Consider the following 23516-nt stretch of genomic DNA (forward strand, 5'->3'; position numbering starts at 1 on the left):
CAATGTACGTTCGGAAACATTTTTTACCACGCCTTGCGCGTTGCATGCATTATGCACAGCGAGGGCACCAATAACAATTACCAGACGTTGCCAACGAGCCATTAAAATTGCCGAGGCTGTGTACGTGTTCTGTCTTTACATTCACGCGTCACTGTCTCCTTGAAACGAATAGCCTCGGCACCGTTCCGCGACAGACGTCGCTGGAGAAACCGCGGAAGCGCGTATCCCCCGGTCTGCGGCGTACTGTGAAACGCGGTGTAAAGAGTGCCGATGGCCCGAACAAAAGGTTCCCGGAATCTTTCTGTAATGGTCTCGAGGAGCGCCTGTCGTGAGCCGACGACGTTGAAGGAGGGAGCGCGAGCGAGAACCGCCGACGGTAACCCTTTACTCTCCATCGACACCATATGGCGCGACTAACACCATACCACCGCTCGGCGGATATGTAAAAATCCGGGTGACGGCGGAGCCAGCTTGGCGATTTACGTGTATGCCCGCAGCGACCAATCCGAAAAATACTCGCATCGACGTCGAGCGCGCTGAATAGGTCGTTTCTGCCTCCGTGACTTTCGCAAAAATCGCGATGCATTTCGCGAGAATGCGTTTTACCCGCGTACGACGAGATCGATGAACGTACTGTCGGCGCAATATTGTCCGGTCCCTGTCGCATTAAATTTTCATCGGAGCTCTCCCGACGTTTAATTTCGACGTGATTCTTGCTTAATAAAAAAAAAGTGTGCGATTACTGGCATTTTTCTTTTCGAAGGAAATTCTTCTACGAAAATTAAAAGGGCCTTCCTTGTACGCAAATTAAAATCCTTGATAGGATAAAGTAGGGCTATTATTTTTATCTGATGTAACCAAGTAATCCTCAAGTAATAATTCTAAATTGCAGGAGTCTGAATAATTTCTCTGCGTACTTGTTATTTTCTTTCGTTTCATTTTTTTTTTTTTAATTGATTTAATATATTTTGTCAGTGGCATATTCTAAAAAAGTATATATTCTATTTTATATAACAATTTAGGAAATGATCTTCCTTTCTCTTGTTCAATTCAGAAAAAAATCGATTCAAAATAAAAATCAGGATTAAAATATGAAATTATCTCATTAATATCAGAAACGTACATATTATATAATAATTTTTTTACGGTTACGAATGTAATATCTATTTTTATCCATATTGCTCGCACAATCGGCACAATCCGGCAATGGCTCAATGAACGAATGGTATCCGTTGAACGACCAAGAATTACAATTCTCCCGACAGAAACCCGACAAAATGGACTCGATTAAAGTCAATGCCAGATTTATTGCGGCTCACCGTCACCTTTTAAACGAACGATCGCGAGTAAGTAACGGCGATAATGGGGCAGTGATAAAACAAGCGTTACGTCGTCACAGCGGTAGTCGTCGGGACGTTATTCGCTCGCGTAAATCGCCCGCGAGATAACCGCCGGTGGTTGATATCCTCGACGGTGCTTAATCAGCAGTTAAATCCCCCCTACGCCACCTCCCTATCTACCGCTTTCTCTTTCTCTGTCTCTCTCTCTCTCTCTCTTTCTTCCGTGCCCCTTCGCCGAGAATCGCAGCTGCTGGCTATAAAATTGTCCGATTGAATCATTCTAGCGCCTAGGATAATCCCAACGTAGCTATTTCCTATTTACAAAATTGCGCTTCGTCCCCATATAACTGTCGACCTTCCCCGCTTCGATTCCTCGGCCGTCATTGTGCCTTCCCCCTCGGCAGCACCCCTGCTCATTGTGTTACCGACCCACGAGGACCGTGGCTCGAAAGTGGCGAGAGATTTCCCCTGACAGCGCACAGCGCACCCCCAGGGCCCGTTATTGGCCTGTGTGCGGACGCACTCCTAATTAGTATGGATGCGTGGCCCGCTGCGGCCCTTCAACGTTAGCGCGTACCCCGCGGAGCTTGCTCTCGATCAAGGTCGAGAGACGAGATGCAAATACCCAAAGGCACTGAAGGAGGAAAGTCAGCGGACTCACGAGCGTCATTTTCTTTTCGATTACATATTTTTCACACATTACAACTATTTTAGAGCTTCAAATATCTTATAACATTAAACAAAAATGGATTTACGTCTATTTAAATGTCTGTTTTGATCAAGATAAGGAATTATTTTGAATGATAATTTCATTTTACATTAGTCTTAGTTATCTTGATGCAGAAGGAATTAGATTTTTGCATGATGATACGTAGCAGCAGCTACTAATCTCCACAACATATACAGGAAAAATTACACGTTAAATCATAATGTTTCCGCAAGCGCTTTTTTGCCCTTTCGGTACAATGCTACTTTTTTATCTGTATGTTCCTGCATCTGTGTTTTACCGAATAACCGCGAAGATTTATAACCCTCATTAATAATCATTACAAGCGGAAAAGTCTCCAATTTATCAAACAGATGAAGAAGACACAGAGTACTACGTATAGCACGTAATCGTGCGTGCGTTTACAGCTGACCGCGTAAACATGCGAAACTTATCTTGCTTTGAAATTATATTGACTTTTCTCGTAATCCCAAAGCATAAAATTATCTGTTAATAGATATTTAACGCAAACATGAATAACCCATTTTCCGATGTATATTGTAGACGAAAAAATTTTGAGCACAAAGAGAAAAAGAGGAATAACATTTATCTTTATTAAATAATGAATTGTACGCCACAAATACCATTGCGGTCTTTTTCATTAAACAGTTTTCATTACATAAATAACTTTCTTTTATATTCGTTATACTTTATATCTACAATTTTGTATATATAAAAAATACACAAAAAATTAAGTCTTTAATATTTTAACAATAATAATTTTTATTGATATATATATACAGGGGAAATAAGAAAAAGGATTACAGAAGAAATAAAACACATAAATCATTTGTATATAATTATATTAAAATAATATATATGAGCATTTTGTAAAAAAGAAACATATATAAGAACAAGACACATTTTTATCACTTACATTCATTAATATTTATGAAGATTTATGGAACAGGATATAGCGCGCGATCTATTTGTATTTTTACACTTCTCAGAGTTATTTGTCGGGTTTGATATGAGAGATTGCGAATACGATTACCTGCCAGAAACCGATATGTCCTAAGAAAGGCGACAAAATCGAATTCCAATATTACATAATAGCGCCTCGATATCGGAGTTACTATAATGATACGTCGCAAATGTGCTTATCCATGTCACTGGTAAACAATCCGTGACATGACTTAAATAGAAAACATTGGAGAAAATATAGAAAATTCACTCAATCTGGAAAGCGCTACTGATGAAATCAAATTGAAAATTGCTTCGTATTTTCCTGACCTAAATTTGAGCTAAATGTGAGTTTGCTAAATGCAGACGAAATAATAAAATTTTTAAAACAGTTAGAATTTTATTTGCATTAATTTTCTCTTCTGATAGATATTTTTGAACCAAAAAAAAAGGGGGAGCAATCGAATGAATATTTTATCAAATGGAATGTTTTAAATAATAATCGAATGATGGAATATCTCCAAAAAATATAAATTTACTTTAAAAACGTTATTATGTCACGAGACTAAATGTCACTAATCATACAGATAGTTATATTGAAATAGCGAAGGGTATGAGATTTTTCACGAAAAATTAACGTTGAAATTAATGTTGCAAATTTTCGTTATCAAATATACCTGAATCTTATTTAGATAATCGCGTACACTGAAGAGCGGCGCTGCTGGAGAGAAAGTTATACTTTACGAGACCATCGAGATCGCCTAAGTCGCGCTTGAAAGTTCGCTCGTGAAGAGACCGCGATAACCAAGCGGGACGGAAGCGTTTTCATACTGCGGTCGTCCCGGGCTCGACCCGTATGACAAAACTTAAATCTCATACGTGCGCAAATAACAATGAACCCTAATTAGACGTTCCTGGGGGCGGGAGGGGAGGGTGTGCGAGGTGTTACAGGAACGGTTACGGCTTTATAGAAACACCCTGGTGGTAACGGGCCCTCAAAGTTCGCGCGGTGCGACATTCGCGCGGGGGGATGCGGGACACGGCGGGGGTGAGGGCTTAGCGGGAGCTTTCCCAGTGGAGGTCCGCACCCGACACGGTGCCGGCGTTTCTCTCTGAAAAGGCTCCTCCACGGCTCGTTAGCGACCGTGGCGAAAGGGCGCGAGAAGTGCAGCGGGTTGAACAGACAGGGGGGGGGGGCCTGTATCAGGGGTGGGAGGGGGGAGAACTATGTAAATTTCGTTCCCGATTCGCGGCGACATTACCTCAGGAATCGCGCGCGGTATACCGGGTGGAATGTGGGTGCAACGCTCGCACGGACGACGGAGATAACTCGACCTAACTTAGTCGCACGGACAATGACAAACGTCAGACGCCGGCGCTGCATATTTCAGGACATCACGGCGGTGCCGTGTCGGTCGTCCGTGGTGTGTCCTGCTTCGTACCGCTCTACTACTCCACGGGTAGCTGCGCGAACCGCGTGCGCGACGAGAGGGTAGTTCGCGCTCTTCCTCCTCTCCCCGCTCTCCCGCGCGCGCCCGAGAAAAACGGAGGATGGACGTCCGTCGGGGCGCGCGGGGACACTCGGGCAATTCATGCCCCGAGTCGTGAAAAACCGCAAGGCGCACGCATTTCATTTCATCCTCTTTTGCGGCGTTAATTTTTAACCATTCTTTTGAATAAAGAAGTAATGCCGACAATTACTGTAATGCGGCAAGTAATCTCTGCTATTAGCTTTAAGGAGCACGAGTGCAGGTATACGGCAGATTTTAGACGTAAAGTTTTAATAAAACAAACATAATGTTCATCATATATTTCTATTACAGATAAAAGGTAAAATATATATATTTTTTTTAGTACTTAATATTACAAGTTGATATTTTAGTTATAAATGGATGAATGCAAGTAGAACAGATGTTAATAATAATACGTAATTTTAAATGCATCATAAATCATCTCGCTTTACATACAAATAGAGCGCGGCATGTTAATAACGTACGCAGATTTGCATTTGTCATTTCCAAGATACGTCGAACTATTTTACATGCAGAAACTATTTGAATGCAATATCCAAGTACTGGCGGAAACTGTTAAGATAAATTAAGATACTTAATAACGCTGTTCGTGGTATTAAGGGTTTGAATATGACAGAATACTTAACGTCGTGAGGAGAATTAAACTCGGAGACGTTATATTGCGGCAACTCTAATTAACCCTTAACTGGTCTCACGAGGTCTTAGCCCATGATATCACATACGTAATGTTATTCCCCTCGACCACGGTCGGGGAGTTAACAGGAGTAAATGACAAAAATTAATTGCCCTCGTGAATTTAGCTAATAGTACTTTTCACATATCAAAGTCGATGTTACGATACAAACTTGATTCCCGTTAACTATCGTAAGATCGCTTAAGATTCACTACTATTCTGAAATAAAATACTATTTACACTTTCAAGATTTTACCTGTTATAATTTTTAATATCACGGATTTTCAGAAACAATATGAAAAGAATTTATTATACGAGTAACCGTAAGCTGACAGAGAAAACTGTATAATACCTACATAAATATTAAATTAATCAGATGTAATATAATTGAGATAAAAAATATAATTCTTTGTAGAATTGTTATGCGTTGAACAGTTTACTTAATAAAAATTTACGATTAATATTTAATTAGATGCCATAAGTAGACAAATGTCATAAGTATATTTTAGTGCGCCCTTTGCGGGCAAAATTTCAGCGAATTTACGACTCTATCGATGTTTCTCGTGTACAACCGCGACATATTTTTACGGTCAATCGGAAGCGGCCAATTTTTGTGCCATAATTTCACGTTTGTTTCCAAGAATTATAACAGCCTTAAGGTTCTGTACGGCGGTCGTGATATCGTTATCTCCGTAATTGCGAGCAAATGTACCATACATACCCTCGTTCCCCGCGAATCGATCGACCGCGCAAGGCGTACGTGAACTTTGATCTAAGTCGCGGCTTAGAAATCTCGTCGCACGCAAATGTTAAAGAGTCCTACGGAGCCGTGCACCGTGCCAGCGACAGGAAGAGAGCGACAAGAATCGACGTTAAGTCCCGTACACAATGCTGGACTAAATCGGGAATTAACGTCCCGAGACTGGGGGCTGGCTCTTGATACGAGTTAACAGCGATAACCGCGGGATGAAAGGTTTCGCGGGATTTGTAGGACGCAGCCATCTCGCAGGGCGATCGATAAGCAACGACAGCGTTAAGAATAGCTTGGTCCCCATCGTTTATTCCCGCCGACTGATGAAACACACATCCGAAAAGCGTCTTTTCTGCACTTTCAGCCTCAGCCACATCGATTATTTCTCTCTCACTTGAGAATTAATTAAACTAAGATTAAATTAAATTATTTTAGATAAATTTTTGATACTTTGCCACCCCGTGATAATGTGACGCGCGATAGGAATTATTTTACAACAATCAGTTTTTGATTTCCATATCAATCATAGTAAAAATTAAATAACGTTGTTCTAAATTTATTCATTAATTATTATGATAATTTGTCATATTTTTGTCACAACGAACGGCCGCTAACTGTTGCCACTTTATTATCGACTATTACCTTTAGAAGAAAACAATAATTTCTGTTATATATAATTTTTAATACGCACGCCACACTTGTATTTTTTTCCGATCAACTTTTATTGACGGATGAAACAGCGATTGGGAAGTAATCTTTCGAAATTTTACCCCGCCTCATATATTGCGTTTCTGCCGTTCCTTCCGGATTTATTGAACAGAAAATAGTCTACATTGACTGACCAGATGCAGAATACTTCAATATATACAAACAATCGCTGTCATCCGAACATTGTGCACGTAGTTTAACGTAGACGCGCTCTGAATTCCACGCATCTCACGACGCTCAGCGTCGCGCCGTTTCTCTCTCTCTCTCTCTCTCTCTCTCTCTCTCTCTCTCTCTCTCGCGCGCGCGCGCGCTCTGTAGTCCTCTACATCAAGAGTTCTCAAATACAAAGGAAAAAACTACGCGTTTAGCAGACGCGCATGCATCGCGTGCAGATTCCCACCGCATCGGATTAATATTTTCCGTAATTCAGCGGATATTTTTACGTGCACAATGATATTTATTTTAGGTCTTACTCTAGTCACGCTAAGGATCTTTCGTATTATTATTTTCTTATGATATGATAACTTAATAATAATAAATTTATTTAATAGGTCTAAACGGAATGTTTTTAACAAGTATATTATTGCAATATAAAAGGAATAAATTATGTTAAAATTTGATTGACTTCTGTCAATACTAAGTAAAACAAAAGTATCATTTTTCTTCGTATCATTTTTCGTCCGTATCAAGAAAATACAAAATTGTTTCTCAATTTGAAAGTTTTAATCGTTTCTTTAGTAAGCACAGGTGGAGGTTTCTTAATAATAAGCCAATGTATCCGACGTCTTTTGCACGAATACTAATTTTCCGCGCGAACAACGTTCGGAAAGTTGACCGGCAGCAGATAAGCGCGTTTCGTATTGAGTTCGCGGAATCCAATACAACATTCTAAATTGGTCTAAGAATACTGATCGAAACTCGTTGTCCCCAATGAATATCCCGCCCTGCGCAGAACACCACGTCCGGAACTTCGCCGATGCAACGTACGGCCGGTTTGGAAAACGTCGACCCCGCGAACTGGTACTTCCGTTGTATTTCGGGACGCTGGCAGGCTTCCACGCTGTGCCGGCCGCTTGGTCATTGGCCTCATTTTGCAAACCGCTCGAGGGGATCGCGACCAGCGACTTTGTTTTGATGCGACGAACGCAATTAGCGTGCACCGCGACCGCTCTGCGGTTGCAGCGTTACGTCTGGGTCCCCCATCGACGTTGCCCTACGACATTATTCGGAAATTTCTGTTTGCGGAGATTGTCCCGAAAGTGCCAGCGTCCGGGGAAGCCTCATTACCGGAGGTGGATTGCGCTTGGGGATTACGAGTACTTGAGTAATCACATAGTCGGATATTTCGAGTAACTCGGAATGCCTCAAGTAACACACGTGTATAAAATGGAAATGCAAATGCCATCTTGCTTTTCAGACCTTCTGGCTCTTTAGACATTTACTTGTTTTGTACTGCTCGAAATTAAATTTTTAGTTCGTCAATAAGAAATTATAATGCACATGCAAAAATAATAGTTGATTAAACTCATCTAATTTACCATGGAAAATAATATAAAAATCAAATGTAGTAATATGTATATAAATATTAGGAGCAAGAGATAAATTTGGATCTCTCTCAAATTTGTACGTGTATGTGTGTGTATGCAAGAGCGACATTCAAATTTTAGAAAACACTTGGAAAAATAAGATTAGATGATAAGATTAAATAAATGAGGGATATGATGATCATTTAATGAAATCAAGAAATTCTTAATAAGTAGCGATAAAATAATCGAAATTTCTTTTAACCGGAACGAAGAAGTGTAACCGTTAATTTCATTAGTTAGACCGCTCTATTTTCCAAAGTTCTCAATTATCTCAATTAACTATACAAGATAAATTGCGAAACTTCGTAATTCACTTAATTGCATACTGGTCTTACTTTACACTGCTATTAGAAAATACGTTGCAGCGTATGACCATATTGGATATTCGCATTTGGGTCAGAGTTTTGATTGAAGAGCCGCCATTAATTGAATAAACGGACACCTCCGTATTGTCTACACCGAGTAGTTTTACATCGCATGACTGATGATACGGGCGCGTTGTGGAATACAACAATTTGCACAAACAATTGTGATTTTGGAGCCGAAAGTACCGTTAGTTTCGCAGTATACCATGTTTTATCGAATGAATAGATTGCAGGTTAAAATGCAATATTCAAATACCAAAATTTTGTGGCGAGCGCTTTTATGACCGCGATGCTCATTTCTGGAATTAGTGCTTTGTAGATTGGAATAATGCAGACTATACCATTTATTTATAGCAGCATTGCATTGGCTGTGATTTCATGACTTTAACTTAAATTCAAAAACAAATTTAACTCCTCTTTGTATATCCGAAAATTTTATCTCTTATATTTTTGTAAATTTAATAATTCAGACATGAACTGTGGGTCATAAAAATAATTATGTAGGACACTGAAATTGATTACTAGAATATCAAAACGTTTTATAGCCGTGCTCGTCGTACTTGAGCATTTTACAGCATCATGCCGATGATCCAACAAAATTTTATTTTCAAATCTATATATAAAATTAAATTTTTAGATACTTCAGCTTTTTCTTATTTGGACTCTCTGAAGGGATCCTATCCATCTCTATTTAGATACCATGAACAAGAAGATGCGCATTGGTTTTGATTACAAATAAGTGCATATATAATAAACTTCACTTAATTTTGTTGATTGTTCTCACGACGAAAGCAACCCGCCTTTATTTCCCAGACGGCCGCGGTCATGTCGCTGTAGCTCGATATTATTGACGTTTTCACCGAGATTTCGGCCATATTGATAAACCGGTACAGAGCGATTTTTGCGCGAGATGAAAAACAACGATCGGTGATTCGATGGGACGAAAGCAATTAACCGTGCCTGCCCCTCCTCCCGACCGAGAGCAGTCATCGTGCCGACGGATCATCATCGTCGCGGATATCGCGTCGCTATATCTCTGACTTGCTGTCGCTTTCGTTCGCAATCTCATCGAGGTGAAAATGTCAGGCAGAGAAAGAGAGAGACACGGAGACCCGCGACGCCACGAAAGCAATTAAACTGCGCGCCCAGGAATATAGTTACTGCGGTCACGACGCGCTATACCTCGAGACTATTGACCGTTCCCCGCCCTCCCGCCGGTACGGCTGGACACACCACCGGGGATTTAGAGATGAATCCTATTTCGCGGGGCATCCAAAAGCGAGGAAATTATACGAATCACTCCAATTTCGAGATTAACTCGAAAGCACTGACTGCACGCGTTTACCTACGCTGTCGTTAAAGTAAACATATCTCGTGCGCGCATTACGAGGCAACGCCCGTACGCGGATAATATCAGAAACGTCCGGAACATTTCCACCTTGTCCGATAAAGCGTACTCTTGCTCAAAAACGGAGAGGGGGGGGGGGGAGGGGAAAAAAGGTATCGCGAACCATTATGAACGCGCGGACGGCCTTTGAACGGCTGATGAAAGGGACGGCTAATGCACGACATCTTTCGATATGAACCGCGCTGCGAGTTTATGAGCGAGCTTTTTCCACGTTTACCGTGGTATCCCAGGCGTGTCCCTGCGTTGATGTGTCGCGGTGTGCCAAATAATTTCGAAAATACTTGCGATACTTCTACTTCTGTCGCATATGCGGTATGCGTGGCAGATGCGCGGCGCTCCTATTTCCAGCGAGAAATAACCTCCTCGGAGACTCGCTCGGCTTCGCGTTATTTTTTTGATGTTATTGGCAATGCGCATTTATAGCAAGACACATATGCTGACGGCAACGAAATCCCTAATTGACGTTTATCCATATTTAAAGTTTTCGCTTTAGAATAATTTGGGACAATTTTATTTATGGCTTTTATACCTCACAGAGAAAAAAGTTGTTAATTTGACTAAATTTTTTAATGTTCGAATTTCTATAGTTCGAGGATTTATGCATTTAACTTAAGTGCATAAAATATTTGAAATATATTTAAGTGAAGTACACGAATTTTGTGCTCGGTATGTTTTATACAGGGTGTCCCAAAACATGTGGGTCAACGCTCGTAAAAAGGTAGAAGGGATGAACATAAAAGTCCAATATTGTCTTGGATTAGGTCCACCAATAATCGAGATATTAACGTATGCAAATAATCTAATTAATTTCTATCGTAATTGTGAACAGTAAATTAATAAAAGCTTATCACACATTCACGATAGGTTTTTTCTTCCGTGTTATAGCTCGAGCGGATCGAGCTCTTTTCTCGGCGCCCTCTCATTCGCATAATTTGAAAAATTAATACCTCGATTATTGGTGAACCCAAGACAATATTGAACTTTTATGTTCATCTCGATCCCTTCTACCTTTTTACGAGCGTTGACCCACATGTTTTGGGACATCCTGTATATTACACATGTGTTTATTCATGGATATTTATTTTGTATCTCGATTTGTATATTTTTTCAAATGCTCTCCATGGCACATAAAGTAATAAATATAATTCTGTCCCGAATCCCACTGCGAGTCATAATTCGTTTAAAATTATGCTGAAATGACGTTTTCTTATTTTATCATAACAGATCGTTCGCTATTTTAACGGTTGCGTTAGCTGAGTAACTCAGGTTCGGTTGGGGAAATGTGAAGGGCGGTTTAATTATACATATAAATCCCGAATGTCCGTCAGGTGGGTTGATTAATGTTACATCTCTGAATAGCTCCTTTGAATTACCGGCGAAATCTGCACGAGAAGCGTTACGCGTGTTATTTACCCGATAACACGCGAGTCGTGTAATTCTATACAATTGCTATTTAATTCATAAAGCGTTTTACAACGCTGCGAAATGTGTGTCGTGCCACACGCTCGCCCATCATCAACGCGCATCACGTCTTATCGCTCCACCCGAGCGCGCAGTGTATTACCGGAACTACAAAAATTGTTTTTCACGAATCCTTTTCTTTTTCCGTTTCTCTGTTCAGTAGCCGGAGTTCATTATTCATCGAGAGAAATCTCATCTCTGTAAATCCGAACAAGAGCACACCGGATATCGTTTTCGACATGTATGCACCAAAGGAGCTAAGAAAAATGGCGGAAGATTGATGGCGTTGCAGAATTATTCAATGTTGGACGTTGACGAATTGATTCCTAAGGATGCAAAATGATGAACGAAAAAATCAGGTTGTTCGTTTAATCTCGGGGATGCTCGCATAAACATTTCAAGACGCGATCGTCGCGCGACGCGACGTTCCGCAAAACGATGGCTCATAAAGATTTTACTAAAAGAGTAATCCTGAAAAGCGGCACATCAGGGACAGTTGCAGGAAGCAGTTCTGTACGGCGGCAAACATATTTATCATTTACACAGTGATATCGACCGGAATTCTCGTCCGCCGAATAACCGATGAGATGCAATTAGCTTGTTTAAAGCGAGCGGAGGTCTTTTCGTTTACGTCACGTTGTTGAAAGTTACGAGCCTCACGACGTATCGCATTACGCCGGAGTTGCATATAAAAACGGTTCGATAAGGAAAGGCGAACTGTCGGGGAAAACTGCCGGGGAGTTCAAAGGGTCAAATCCTTCTCTCGGGGGAGAGGGGGAGGAGGGGGGCGGCCTCAGCCGAATTATTATCGATCCGCTCTCTCGCTCTCTCTCGTCGAATTCACGAGGTCGCGCGGCCTTCCACGAGGAGCGTGACAGAGCGATCGTCCGTCCGCGGGTTCACGTGGCTTCTATTGATTTACTACGAGCCCGCCGGTTTCGCGAAAGACTACACCGCCGCTGCCGCCGCCGCCGCCGCCGCCGCCTGCCGCCTCCTCCACTGCTCGCCGTGAAAAGTTCCCTGCCCGCGCGGCGGATCGATCCGCTGTCAGTTGGAATCTGCTCGTAACCTGCTGTCTGAAGTATACGGTCACGCTACTCCGGCAACAATGTGTCACGGAGGTTCGTTGACACCGGCGGCGTGTCGCGCGCGAGCGGCACGGCGCTAATTCCGTCTCGCGATCATACGCCAGAATTTCGAGAAGCGGATTTCGCCACGGAATGAATTATTATGTTTGATAAATCGAAACTAACAATAAGGTCTGGAACTGAGCCCCTTCGTTATGAAAAAAAAAAAAATTGCACCGAACGTTACGTAACGAATGACAGCAGCACGACTCTGACATTTGCCCAGCGCGAGAGATATCGAATTATAAACAAACATATCTGCTCGCGCTTAATTGCTCTGTCAAACAAGATGCCAGGGACAATTGGACTCGAATTTCTATGTTTAAATAAATTTACTACGAATGTAAAAAAAAAACTGTACGAAGCACTCTTTCCCTTTGTCCCTTTAAATTAATGCAATTATTTGGGAAATGCCATATATATATTTATTAATCTTTATATTTTACTTACTACATAAAAGAAATAATACGCGTGCGATGAAAACGATAGTCTACAGTCAGCAAAACACTTAATTTGTCTACCCAACGATATTTTCTAAGTAGTTAATGGCACACTCGCAATAAGAAATCGATTGCGCGATATTACTTCAAGAGTGAAAAGGCGTGAGAAGTGAGAAGTCATAAATCTTTTGAAGTTCTTATTGAGTTATTCAAAAGAGATGAAAGAGACAAAAAAGACATTGAACAGTCATCGCAGTTGAATAGCTATCACACAGTTGAACAGCTTGTACAGAAGCTATTTCGTATCATCTCTCTCTTTTTTTTTTGGACGTGAAAAAGCAACATTAAAAGTAATTGGAATACTGGAATATCAACATTTCAAAGCGTAAGAGTTGTACTCTAACACTGTGCAATCTGTCGACAGTATACACAATAAGCTTTCGCATCGGACAACGTCAGTCGATAGAATTGAATATTTTCTGATTAAAGTAGCAACCATGCAGTAGGTTCTCTTATCGATAAAAATCCTGAAGTCCGACAAAATAAATAATCGATGACATGCTCAGCTCGAAATACGCTACTATGTTATCATGTTATTCCGTGTATAATCTTTATCTTAATATGAATAATCATTGATTATATAAGTTAAAGAAAAACGAAACATTTTGTTATGAAAGAGAAAGAAAGAGAAAATAAATAAAGCTTCTCGATCGAAGTCGACCCAATTGGAAAGCGAAACAAAGAGATTTGATCTAAAAAAGAATTGTCTACAATCACATAAAGTATGTAACAGAAAGAAAGAGGTGAACGGATAACATCGTTTACCTAAAAGTTTAATTAAACCTAAAGCCTCGAGAAATGAATGATTACTTATATTGAGATTGAAAAGATTTGCTCCGAGAATACCGTCACGAAATAAAGTAATATTTCTCGGCACAGGTACGTCAGCAACTACATCAATCGCGGTTATAAGAATGTTATAGGAGCGTGTTGCGTAAGATTCGATAAATCAGCCATGTTTTAATGATCTTACGCACGGCCGTCGATTTTGTAGTGAACTTGAAATGCGGGTATGTATTCTACTTAGATTGTCCTAGAGTGTAATTCGATACATGCCGCGTGTCCTCCTATATCACAGTTACGTCACCTCAAGTGTCCAATATCGTCCTCTCCCAATTCCCTTCAGCTAAATTAAACGTGCACCTGATACGGCGCGACGGTCTATGACGTATCGTCTTAGCAGCATGCAACACTACGTATTTTCAAAAGGAAAACGTGTGTGTATATAGCGGAAGGATCACGTAAGTCCACCTGCCGTCAGAGGTACGCAGGATCAAGGACATGTTGTGCGACGAGGTTGCGACGGACAATCGGACGGACAAGCGCACGGACGCGGAAATGGATAGAGGGATAGAGAGCACCAGTAAAGGAGAGAGACAGAGGTAAAAGAGATAGAGAGGGAGAGCATCATAGGGAGAGGACACGAGGGTAAAAGAGAGCAGGTCGCAGGGCGTACGCGGGCTACATCCGTGCCTCCTTACTTCGGCAAAATCAATAACCTGTTTAGGGGTGTAGGAGAGAAACCTAAGGAGAAAGACCGTAGCGTGGCACCGCCACGCTGGATTCGCGCGCGATCCAGGTGATAGGTGATTTTGATACATACGCGCTATCCGTCCAGCCAGATGCTATATAGCGTTTTCCCCGTGTGAAACGGCTCCTCCCGACCTGGACTCCGGTGCTCCGGTGTTGCGCAGAAGTGCGAGGACACACACACACACACCTTCCCTCACCCCCCCTGCCCCCGGTACACGCCACCCTCCCCCCCCCGCGAGCTGAGTTCGTCCGCACCTGCGACACTCCCCGATGTACGGTGCAACCACCACCCCGGAAACCACCTCGGCAGGAAAACCACCGTGCTCTCTCGCCTACACCAACCGGGCACCAGGCGAGTATAGGCCAGGTATATCCGGATCCGTCGGAGGAGTTGGTAACCGCGAAATTCGAGCGGCGTGTCGAACGTACGTGGGCCGGAGCCGCGTCTCGCTCGTCGAGTTACACCAGTCCACCGCTCACTGGGGACCTGGACCCGACAACCTGGACCCGAATCACTACGCGACGGTCCCGGTCGAGGCGACACAGCGGAGAGAGCGGTCCCCCCTTCTCCCCGCAGTCACTTCCGCTCCGGCCGCACTTTCACCCGCAAGTCCCCACGGGAGGCCGCGGCGCGCTCTCCTTCCGGCGGAGCATCCACCGGCGCGGCCCGAAATAACGATCGACGGCGGGTGCAGCCACGAGAGATTAACACCGATTTTCCTCCTGGAGGAAGAAAAACTGACGCGACACTCTTGGGCGCGTGGCGACTGCTCGCGCTCTCTCTCCCCCTGCGACGGGGCGATCGCACGCTCTGCGAGTCTTCCTTAGCTTCCGGTTAACGTCGTCGCGGGGAACGGTAGTCCGCGCCGACCCCTTTCGCCGCGCTGGGTGGCGCCCTCGGGAAGAGTCAGAGTACTCCGGTACGCGCGCGGTATCGTCGCTCACTCCGTACGTACGTACGTACTGTAGTATACCACCGCACCACGCTTCCTCTATCCTCGGCCGCCTCTCTCTCTCTTCTGCTCTTTTACGCTCTCTCACGCGCAACTCCGAAGCGAGGCGCAACTCGGGTGGACAGAGAGAGAGAGAGAGAAACGCGACGCGCGCGCGCTTCGAGTTGTCGCGGCTGTGGGGCGCGGACCACTACCTCGACGAGCCTCCCGGATCGTTGGATAAAACTTGGTGGGGCCGTTCCGGTCGACGTGCGAACTCCCCACCTCCTCGTCGTCGTCTCCCCCACCATCGGATGGCCGACCGATGGTTGTCCCTCCAACGCCGCGCACCCCCTTCGTTCCCTAGAACGCGCAGCCCCCTCGTCCTCTCTCATCCCTCGCCGTCACACGACGACTCCACTATCACAGCCAACACACCGCCGCCGCCGCCACCGTCGCTGCCATGAGGAACGTCGAGCAGCGTCGTCACCCCTCGGAGGGGTTGCAGGGCGCGCGGGCGCGCGCGTTCATCCTCGCGCACGAGCCACACGCTTCGGTCGTGTACGTCGCCTGCGTGCCGTTAAAGTTGCCTCCGCGCGCGCGTCAACCCCAACGCCAACATCCACGATCGAGAATGAAGATAACGCGACGAGTAGCGAGGTCGAGGGTGAGACCAGAGGGGGGTCAACGCGACGGGGGTTGCCTCTTGGATCCGATGGCCTGCGGATTCTTGGCAAGCGAAGCGCTCGCCAGATAGAAGCTCAGGAAGGGAGACTTCTCATAACGTATTACACGCGCGAAAAGCCAAAAGTCTAGGGAAGCGAAATGGGAGACAAAGGAAAAATCGACGAATCCGATTCTTTCGCAATTGGGTTTTGTGCAGTTTCTTCTTTTTATTGTCATGCTGTCTTCTCATGCCGACGCTTGAGAAAAATGTTAAAGCGCGAATCGACGGAATTCTGAGATATTTTGCCTAAAAAGGAATACTTCTTCCCCTTATTACAGTATTTCAGTTCTGATGGCTAAGATACTTTTAAAATGTATTTTGATATATACAAAAAATGAAAATATGTATTTATATATACACATGAAAATACTGAAAATACACATATATACTGATGCTTACATTTTAATAATGATGGCATGAACAAAATGTGTTGAGCACGTCTTTCATAATGTTTTTTATTTACATTACGTGTCTTCTACTTTATTCGTTATCAGTCTTACTTATCAGAGAATCTTGAAAGATTATCGTCATTCAATCTATTTCGCCTAAAATTTGACTACTAATGCTAAATAATCTTCCAACTCGTGCTGATGAAGATAGAATTGTGTTTTTAAAATAATTATTTTGTATGAGGAAACATGCAATCGATGCGATATCCTTGTGTTTATTTGACAAATAAGAAAGAACTTTTATGCCGATGGCACTGTCAGTTATTATTTTTACGTAATCTTGATTTTTTTTTAATTTAAAGAATTTAGGGATCTTTTATAGAAGACATCAAAGAGGCATAAGAAGATATTCTAATTCCATTTTTTTTAATCCACGTATTCTTTTGCTATATTCGCATATCTATATCGCCACCAATGATAGTAATAAACAAATCAAAAATAATCTTCAAATAGAAACGTACTTTTTTTTCACCAGAGATCAAAAACGTGAAAAAGTATTTAAAAATGTATCTGAAAAGCAGTTCAAATACCGTGTTTTAAACATAGCCACATAAATACAACTTGATTATATCTCATAATTAGATACAGATTCACATACACAAAATGTATCTCTTTACATGCATCTAGATGCACAACGCTGCTTATAATATGCATGACTTTAGTAAAAATTGAAAGCTATTTTCGAGTATACATGATCTATTATCACAAAATCATAAATGTACAAAGCTTACAGATAACGAATTTGATGTTATCGCGTCTTTATTGCAGAAAAATTTTCATAACGAAGCACACAGCAATCTCTCTGATATATGAGTCGGTAGACAAAATCCCCTAGGAAGTCGAGTAATGATCGTGGAAAAAAAAGGTCGGGAGAGGAAATCGCTTTGACGTGACTGTCGTTTAACGATATTTTGAAGTTAATTAACGTTGCATATTTACCTTTTCTTTTTTCTCCGTTTCCCCCTTTTTTTTATACCTACCGATAGGGTAAGCCCCCATTTGCATACCTCCTTCGAGGCAGCAGAGGCATCTGGTTGCGATACGGAATCGAAGCGGCAGACCGTATCTAGCTCGTTAATGAACCGTAAGATATACTAAACGTGAAAGAGAGACGCGGGTGAATAACTCTCCGCTCTGGTGCGCCCGATGAAAGTTTCGGTCTCTTCCACCTCACGATACCGCAATAGATATTGCGGTGCGCGGGACGCGATCTTACTTCGTATGACATCAGCACATACCTAAAATTCATTGCGGCGTACTTCGAGCGCCCGGCATCCTAAATGTCGAAATGCTGATCGTCCTACGAGAGAAGCACCGAAATCCTGCGCGGTATGCACGAATTGCAAGTTTCCATTTTTACAGCTTTCAGTTTCGTAAGAAATATCGCATTGTTACATAGAGATCATATTTCGCGCTTATCTCCGCGTATTAAATGAAAAATCGATCATTAAAGAACTTTTCTTTTAAATTGAAGTAAAATAATTGCTTGAATAAGAGTTCATTAGAAGTAACAATAATATTCTTTTTATATGCGCGCATTACGATAAAATAAGGGACAATCTCGTGATATATCGACAGATTTTCTTGCAAAAATTGGTTAATAAGTATTCCAAAATTGTGAAGTTATTTCATCGACGTTTATTTAAGGAACGACTATTAACGCTAATATAAGACTGGGACAACAAAGTCAGAAAAAATAGGGTAGAGACAGCCGCATACTATGAGACACGTATTTAGGGTGACACGAATAACAGAAGGGTGAGAACTATTGATCTAGAATAATATGAAGCGACAAACCTGTTTTCATTGTTGAATAAATGGTAACGATTTTCCAGTAAAATTTAATTACGTCAATATAATTATAATGTTCACAACATTGAGTAAGTATTCTAACAATTTTCTAATAACTAAACGAATATTGAAATAAAATTTTACTAAAGTTTCCTTCAAGTAAACTTGAAATCAGTATTTCTTTATTTAATTAAATTTTCTTGAAACTTAATTCTCTAATTAATCTTTAATGTAACTTTGTAATTATCAGAAATCTTTCCATGCCTAATTATTTGACAATGGCTGTATATAAAAGCCTCAGATGTAGTTAGCCATACATAATTAATTACATTATATTAAAAAATCACACAATTTGAATTCTTTTTAGTTTTCGCGTATTAATATGTTATTCTTATTTTTATACTTATCAATATTTTATACCTGGAAAGTTTATTCGGATAATAGATTAAAAATGACAAACTAGAGACTACTATATGTTTAGATGTCTAGAAAATATATCAGAAATGTCAACGATAATAATTAACCATCTCAAATTAATTTTTTTAATTAATTACATATCGTTGACTGTATTTTAGATTCTTATCAGCTTATTGTTTCGTAATTATCGTTGCCTCGTTATTAAAGTGGCTAACCATTGTTCTTATTTCATTCTTTCAGTTTTTCTAAAGTCTGACTCTAGGACTGTCTACTGTTGTAAGACAAAAATACTATATGGTAATATGATATTATAACGGTACCTTGACATGACTTTCCGCATCAAAGCACGTTTCCTCAATGTGTTCTTCTACTTATAAGTTTTGCTTTCGCAAAAGTTTGTCCCAAACCATTATTCAAGCCCTTGTTATTATCGGCAGCCGGCGTATGTACAACACATACGTGCACGTTGCGTATTATGCACGACCGGATGCAAGTAGCGCAACACGCGCCGTGCTCACTCGTGCATGATCTCCTCCCCCTTCTTTCCCCCCCCCCCCGCGATTCAGCTTGTTGTCTTTTCCGTTCTCGACGTTTTCGACCCCGCTCCAAACGTCGTCGTAACCCTCGTCGCGGGGTGCCCGAAACACAAAATGTCACGATTCACAACTGCAGTCCAACGAATCCTGATAAATGATGCAATGACAGTATCGAAGACTGGGAAGATTAATGGTCGTGTTGTCGCACGACATTACGACAATTCGATGCAAATCCAATACGGGGCAAAATGTAATTAAATACGATTGTAACGACTTAACTAATAGATTTTTCACAATTTTTTAAACAATTTTCGCAAATTATAAATTTAATTTTTAATTTAATAGGATAGTGCAAAAATTCCATTAACACAATTGTTATTTTGAAAACTGATGCGATCAGTGTACCGCTTTGATAACTTAGAATTTAAATTAGTAAATAATCTAAATTAAAAACAAAACTATTGTTTATAATAAATTAATTAATTTGACAAAATACGCAAATAAAAATCAAAGTTGAAAAATGTAGAAGAAAATAAAATGCAAAAAATATCGAATTTTTACAATACACAGAGCATTGTAAAAATTATTTTCTGCAATAGGCTGACAATCCTATCTAAAAAAGGAGATGTTAAATCGAATCGAATTTATTGTTGCCGCTTTTCCGAGATGCTGATTGGCTGTCTCGCTATAAAGTTGTTAAGTGCGTTGTGACTGTCTTCACTTCGTGTCATTTCCAGCTGTCAAACTACTTCGTGTCATTTTCAGCTGTCAAACTGTCACTTTTGATAGCTGATTGAAATAATTACAAGAAATCAGGGAAAAAGAAAAAAGAGCCAAATAAAAAATATACGAGAGGAAGAGAAAGAGAGAGAGAGAGAAAGAGAGAAAGGGGGGGGGGGAGAAGTAAGAATCCTTTCTAAAAAAGGGCATGGCATCAATACTCGCATCTCTCGAAGTATTGTTGTCGCTTTTCCGCGATGCCGATTAAACGTGTGTCAATAATTTTTAAAAAAGTTATGGTGTTGTAATTAATAAAAACATTTTTTAAACAATTATTTTGCCCGAAAAACTTGAATTTTTGAGGCTACACGACAAGTGCTAATCGAATATCGACAAATCTATTTATTTGAACGTAATTCTCATATAGTTCGGGACGCGTACAATATGTTTCTGTAAAATTCCGGTGATATAATTAATTAGAACATTTTTTAAACAATTATTTTGCTTGAAAAACTTGAATTTCTAAAGCTACACGACAAGTGCTAATCGAATATCGACAGATCTAATTATTTTAACGTAATTCTCATATAGTTCGGGACGCTTACAATATGTTTCTATAAAGTTCAGGTGATATAATTAATTAAAACATTTTTTAAACAATTATTTTGCTTGAAAAACTTGAATTTCTAAGGCTACACGACAAGTGCTAATCGAATATCGACAGATCTATTTATTTGAACGTAATTCTCATATAGTTCGGGACGCGTACAATATGTTTCTGTAAAGTTCCGGTGATATAATTAATTAGAACATTATTTAAACAATTATTTTGCTTGAAAAACTTGAATTTCTAAGGCTACACGACAAGTGCTAATCGAATATCGACAGATCTAATTATTTTAACGTAATTCTCATATAGTTCGGGACGCGTACAATATGTTTCTATAAAGTTCCGGTGATATAATTAATTAGAACATTTTTTAAACAATTATTATGCTTGAAAAACTTGAATTTCTAAGGCTACACGACAAGTGCTAATCGAATATCGACAGATCTAATTATTTTAACGTAATTCTCATATAGTTCGGGACGCGTACAATATGTTTCTATAAAGTTCCGGTGATATAATTAATTAGAACATTTTTTAAACAATTATTATGCTTGAAAAACTTGAATTTCTAAGGCTACACGACAAGTGCTAATCGAATATCGACAGATCTAATTATTTTAACGTAATTCTCATATAGATCGGGACGCGTACAATATGTTTCTGTAAAGTTCCGGTGATATAATTAATTAGAACATTTTTTAAACAATTATTTTGCTTGAAAAACTTGAATTTTTATGGCTACACGACAAGTGCTAATCGAATATCGACAGATCTAATTATTTTAACGTAATTCTCATATAGTTCGGGACGCGTACAATATGTTTCTATAAAGTTCAGGTGATATAATTAATTAGAACATTTTTTAAACAATTATTTTGCCCGAAAAACTTGAATTTCTAAGGCTACACGTCAAGTGCTATTTGAATATCGACAGATCCATTTATTTTAACGTAATTCTCATATAGTTCGGGACGCGTACAATATGTTTCTATAAAGTTCAGGTGATATAATTAATTAAAACATTTTTTAAACAATTATTTTGCCCGAAAAACTTGAATTTCTAAGGCTACACGTCAAGTGCTATTTGAATATCGACAGATCTATTTATTTGAACGTAATTCTCATATAGTTCGGGACGCGTACAATATGTTTCTGTAAAGTTCCGGTGATATAATTAATTAGAACATTTTTTAAACAATTATTATGCTTGAAAAACTTGAATTTTTGAGGCTACACGTCAAGTGCTATTTGAATATCGACAGATCTATTTATTTGAACGTAATTCTCATATAGTTCGGGACGCGTACAATATGTTTCTATAAAGTTTTGGTGATATAATTAATTAGAACATTTTTTAAACAATTATTATGCTTGAAAAACTTGAATTTCTAAGGCTACACGACAAGTGCTAATCGAATATCGACAGATCTAATTATTTTAACGTAATTCTCATATAGTTCGAGACGCGTACAATATGTTTCTGTAAAGTTCCGGTGATATAATTAATTAGAACATTTTTTAAACAATTATTTTGCTTGAAAAACTTGAATTTTTATGGCTACACGACAAGTGCTAATCGAATATCGACAGATCTAATTATTTTAACGTAATTCTCATATAGTTCGGGACGCGTACAATATGTTTCTATAAAGTTCAGGTGATATAATTAATTAGAACATTTTTTAAACAATTATTTTGCCCGAAAAACTTGAATTTCTAAGGCTACACGTCAAGTGCTATTTGAATATCGACAGATCCATTTATTTTAACGTAATTCTCATATAGTTCGGGACGCGTACAATATGTTTCTATAAAGTTCAGGTGATATAATTAATTAAAACATTTTTTAAACAATTATTTTGCCCGAAAAACTTGAATTTCTAAGGCTACACGTCAAGTGCTATTTGAATATCGACAGATTTATTTATTTGAATGTAATTCTCATATAGTTCGGGACGTGTACAATATGTTTCTGTAAAGTTCCGGTGATATAATTAATTAGAACATTTTTTAAACAATTATTATGCTTGAAAAACTTGAATTTTTGAGGCTACACGACAAGTGCTAATCGAATATCGACAGATCTATGTATTTTAACGTAATTCTCATATAGTTCGGGACGCGTACAATATGTTTCTACAAAGTTTAGGTGATATAATTAATGAAAACATTTTTTAAACAATTATTTTGCTTGAAAAACTTGAATTTCTAAGGCTACACGACAAGTGCTAATCGAATATCGGCAGATCTAATTATTTTAACGTAATTCTCATATAGCTTCGGGACGCGTACAATATGTTTGTATAAAATTCAGGTGATATAATTAATTAGAACATTTTTTAAACAATTATTTTGCCTGAAAAACTTGAATTTCTAAGGCTACACGTCAAGTGCTATTTGAATATCGACAGATCTATTTATTTTAACGTAATTCTCATATAGTTCGGGACGCGTACAATATGTTTCTATAAAGTTCCGGTGATATAATTAATTAGAACATTTTTTAAACAATTATTATGCTTGAAAAACTTGAATTTTTAAGGCTACACGACAAGTGCTAATCGAATATCGACAGATCTAATTATTTTAACGTAATTCTCATATAGTTCGGGACGCGTACAATATGTTTCTGTAAAGTTCCGGTGATATAATTAATTAGAACATTTTTTAAACAATTATTT

The 23516-nt window shown here is 39.9% G+C and overlaps 1 protein-coding gene across 6 annotated transcripts in view; it reads right to left on the reverse strand.

Annotated features, from left to right (window-relative positions):
* The window catches only part of LOC105839332 (neural-cadherin), a 204628-nt gene extending 188834 nt beyond the window's left edge, over nucleotides 1–15794 (reverse strand). For 4 of the 6 annotated variants that reach the window (XM_028193761.2, XM_012685576.3, XM_012685573.3 and 1 more), the window contains exon 1: nucleotides 14724–15792. The gene's annotated coding sequence lies outside the window, so the exon portion shown is untranslated. Of the gene's footprint in view, nucleotides 1–14723 lie in introns of all 6 variants that reach the window. The other 2 variants (XM_028193763.2, XM_028193762.2) reach the window with 2 other exon arrangements.
* Nucleotides 15795–23516: the final 7722 nt, after the last annotated feature.

The sequence above is a fragment of the Monomorium pharaonis genome, chromosome 10, assembly GCF_013373865.1.
Source record: "Monomorium pharaonis isolate MP-MQ-018 chromosome 10, ASM1337386v2, whole genome shotgun sequence".
Lineage (NCBI taxonomy): Eukaryota > Metazoa > Arthropoda > Insecta > Hymenoptera > Formicidae > Monomorium > Monomorium pharaonis.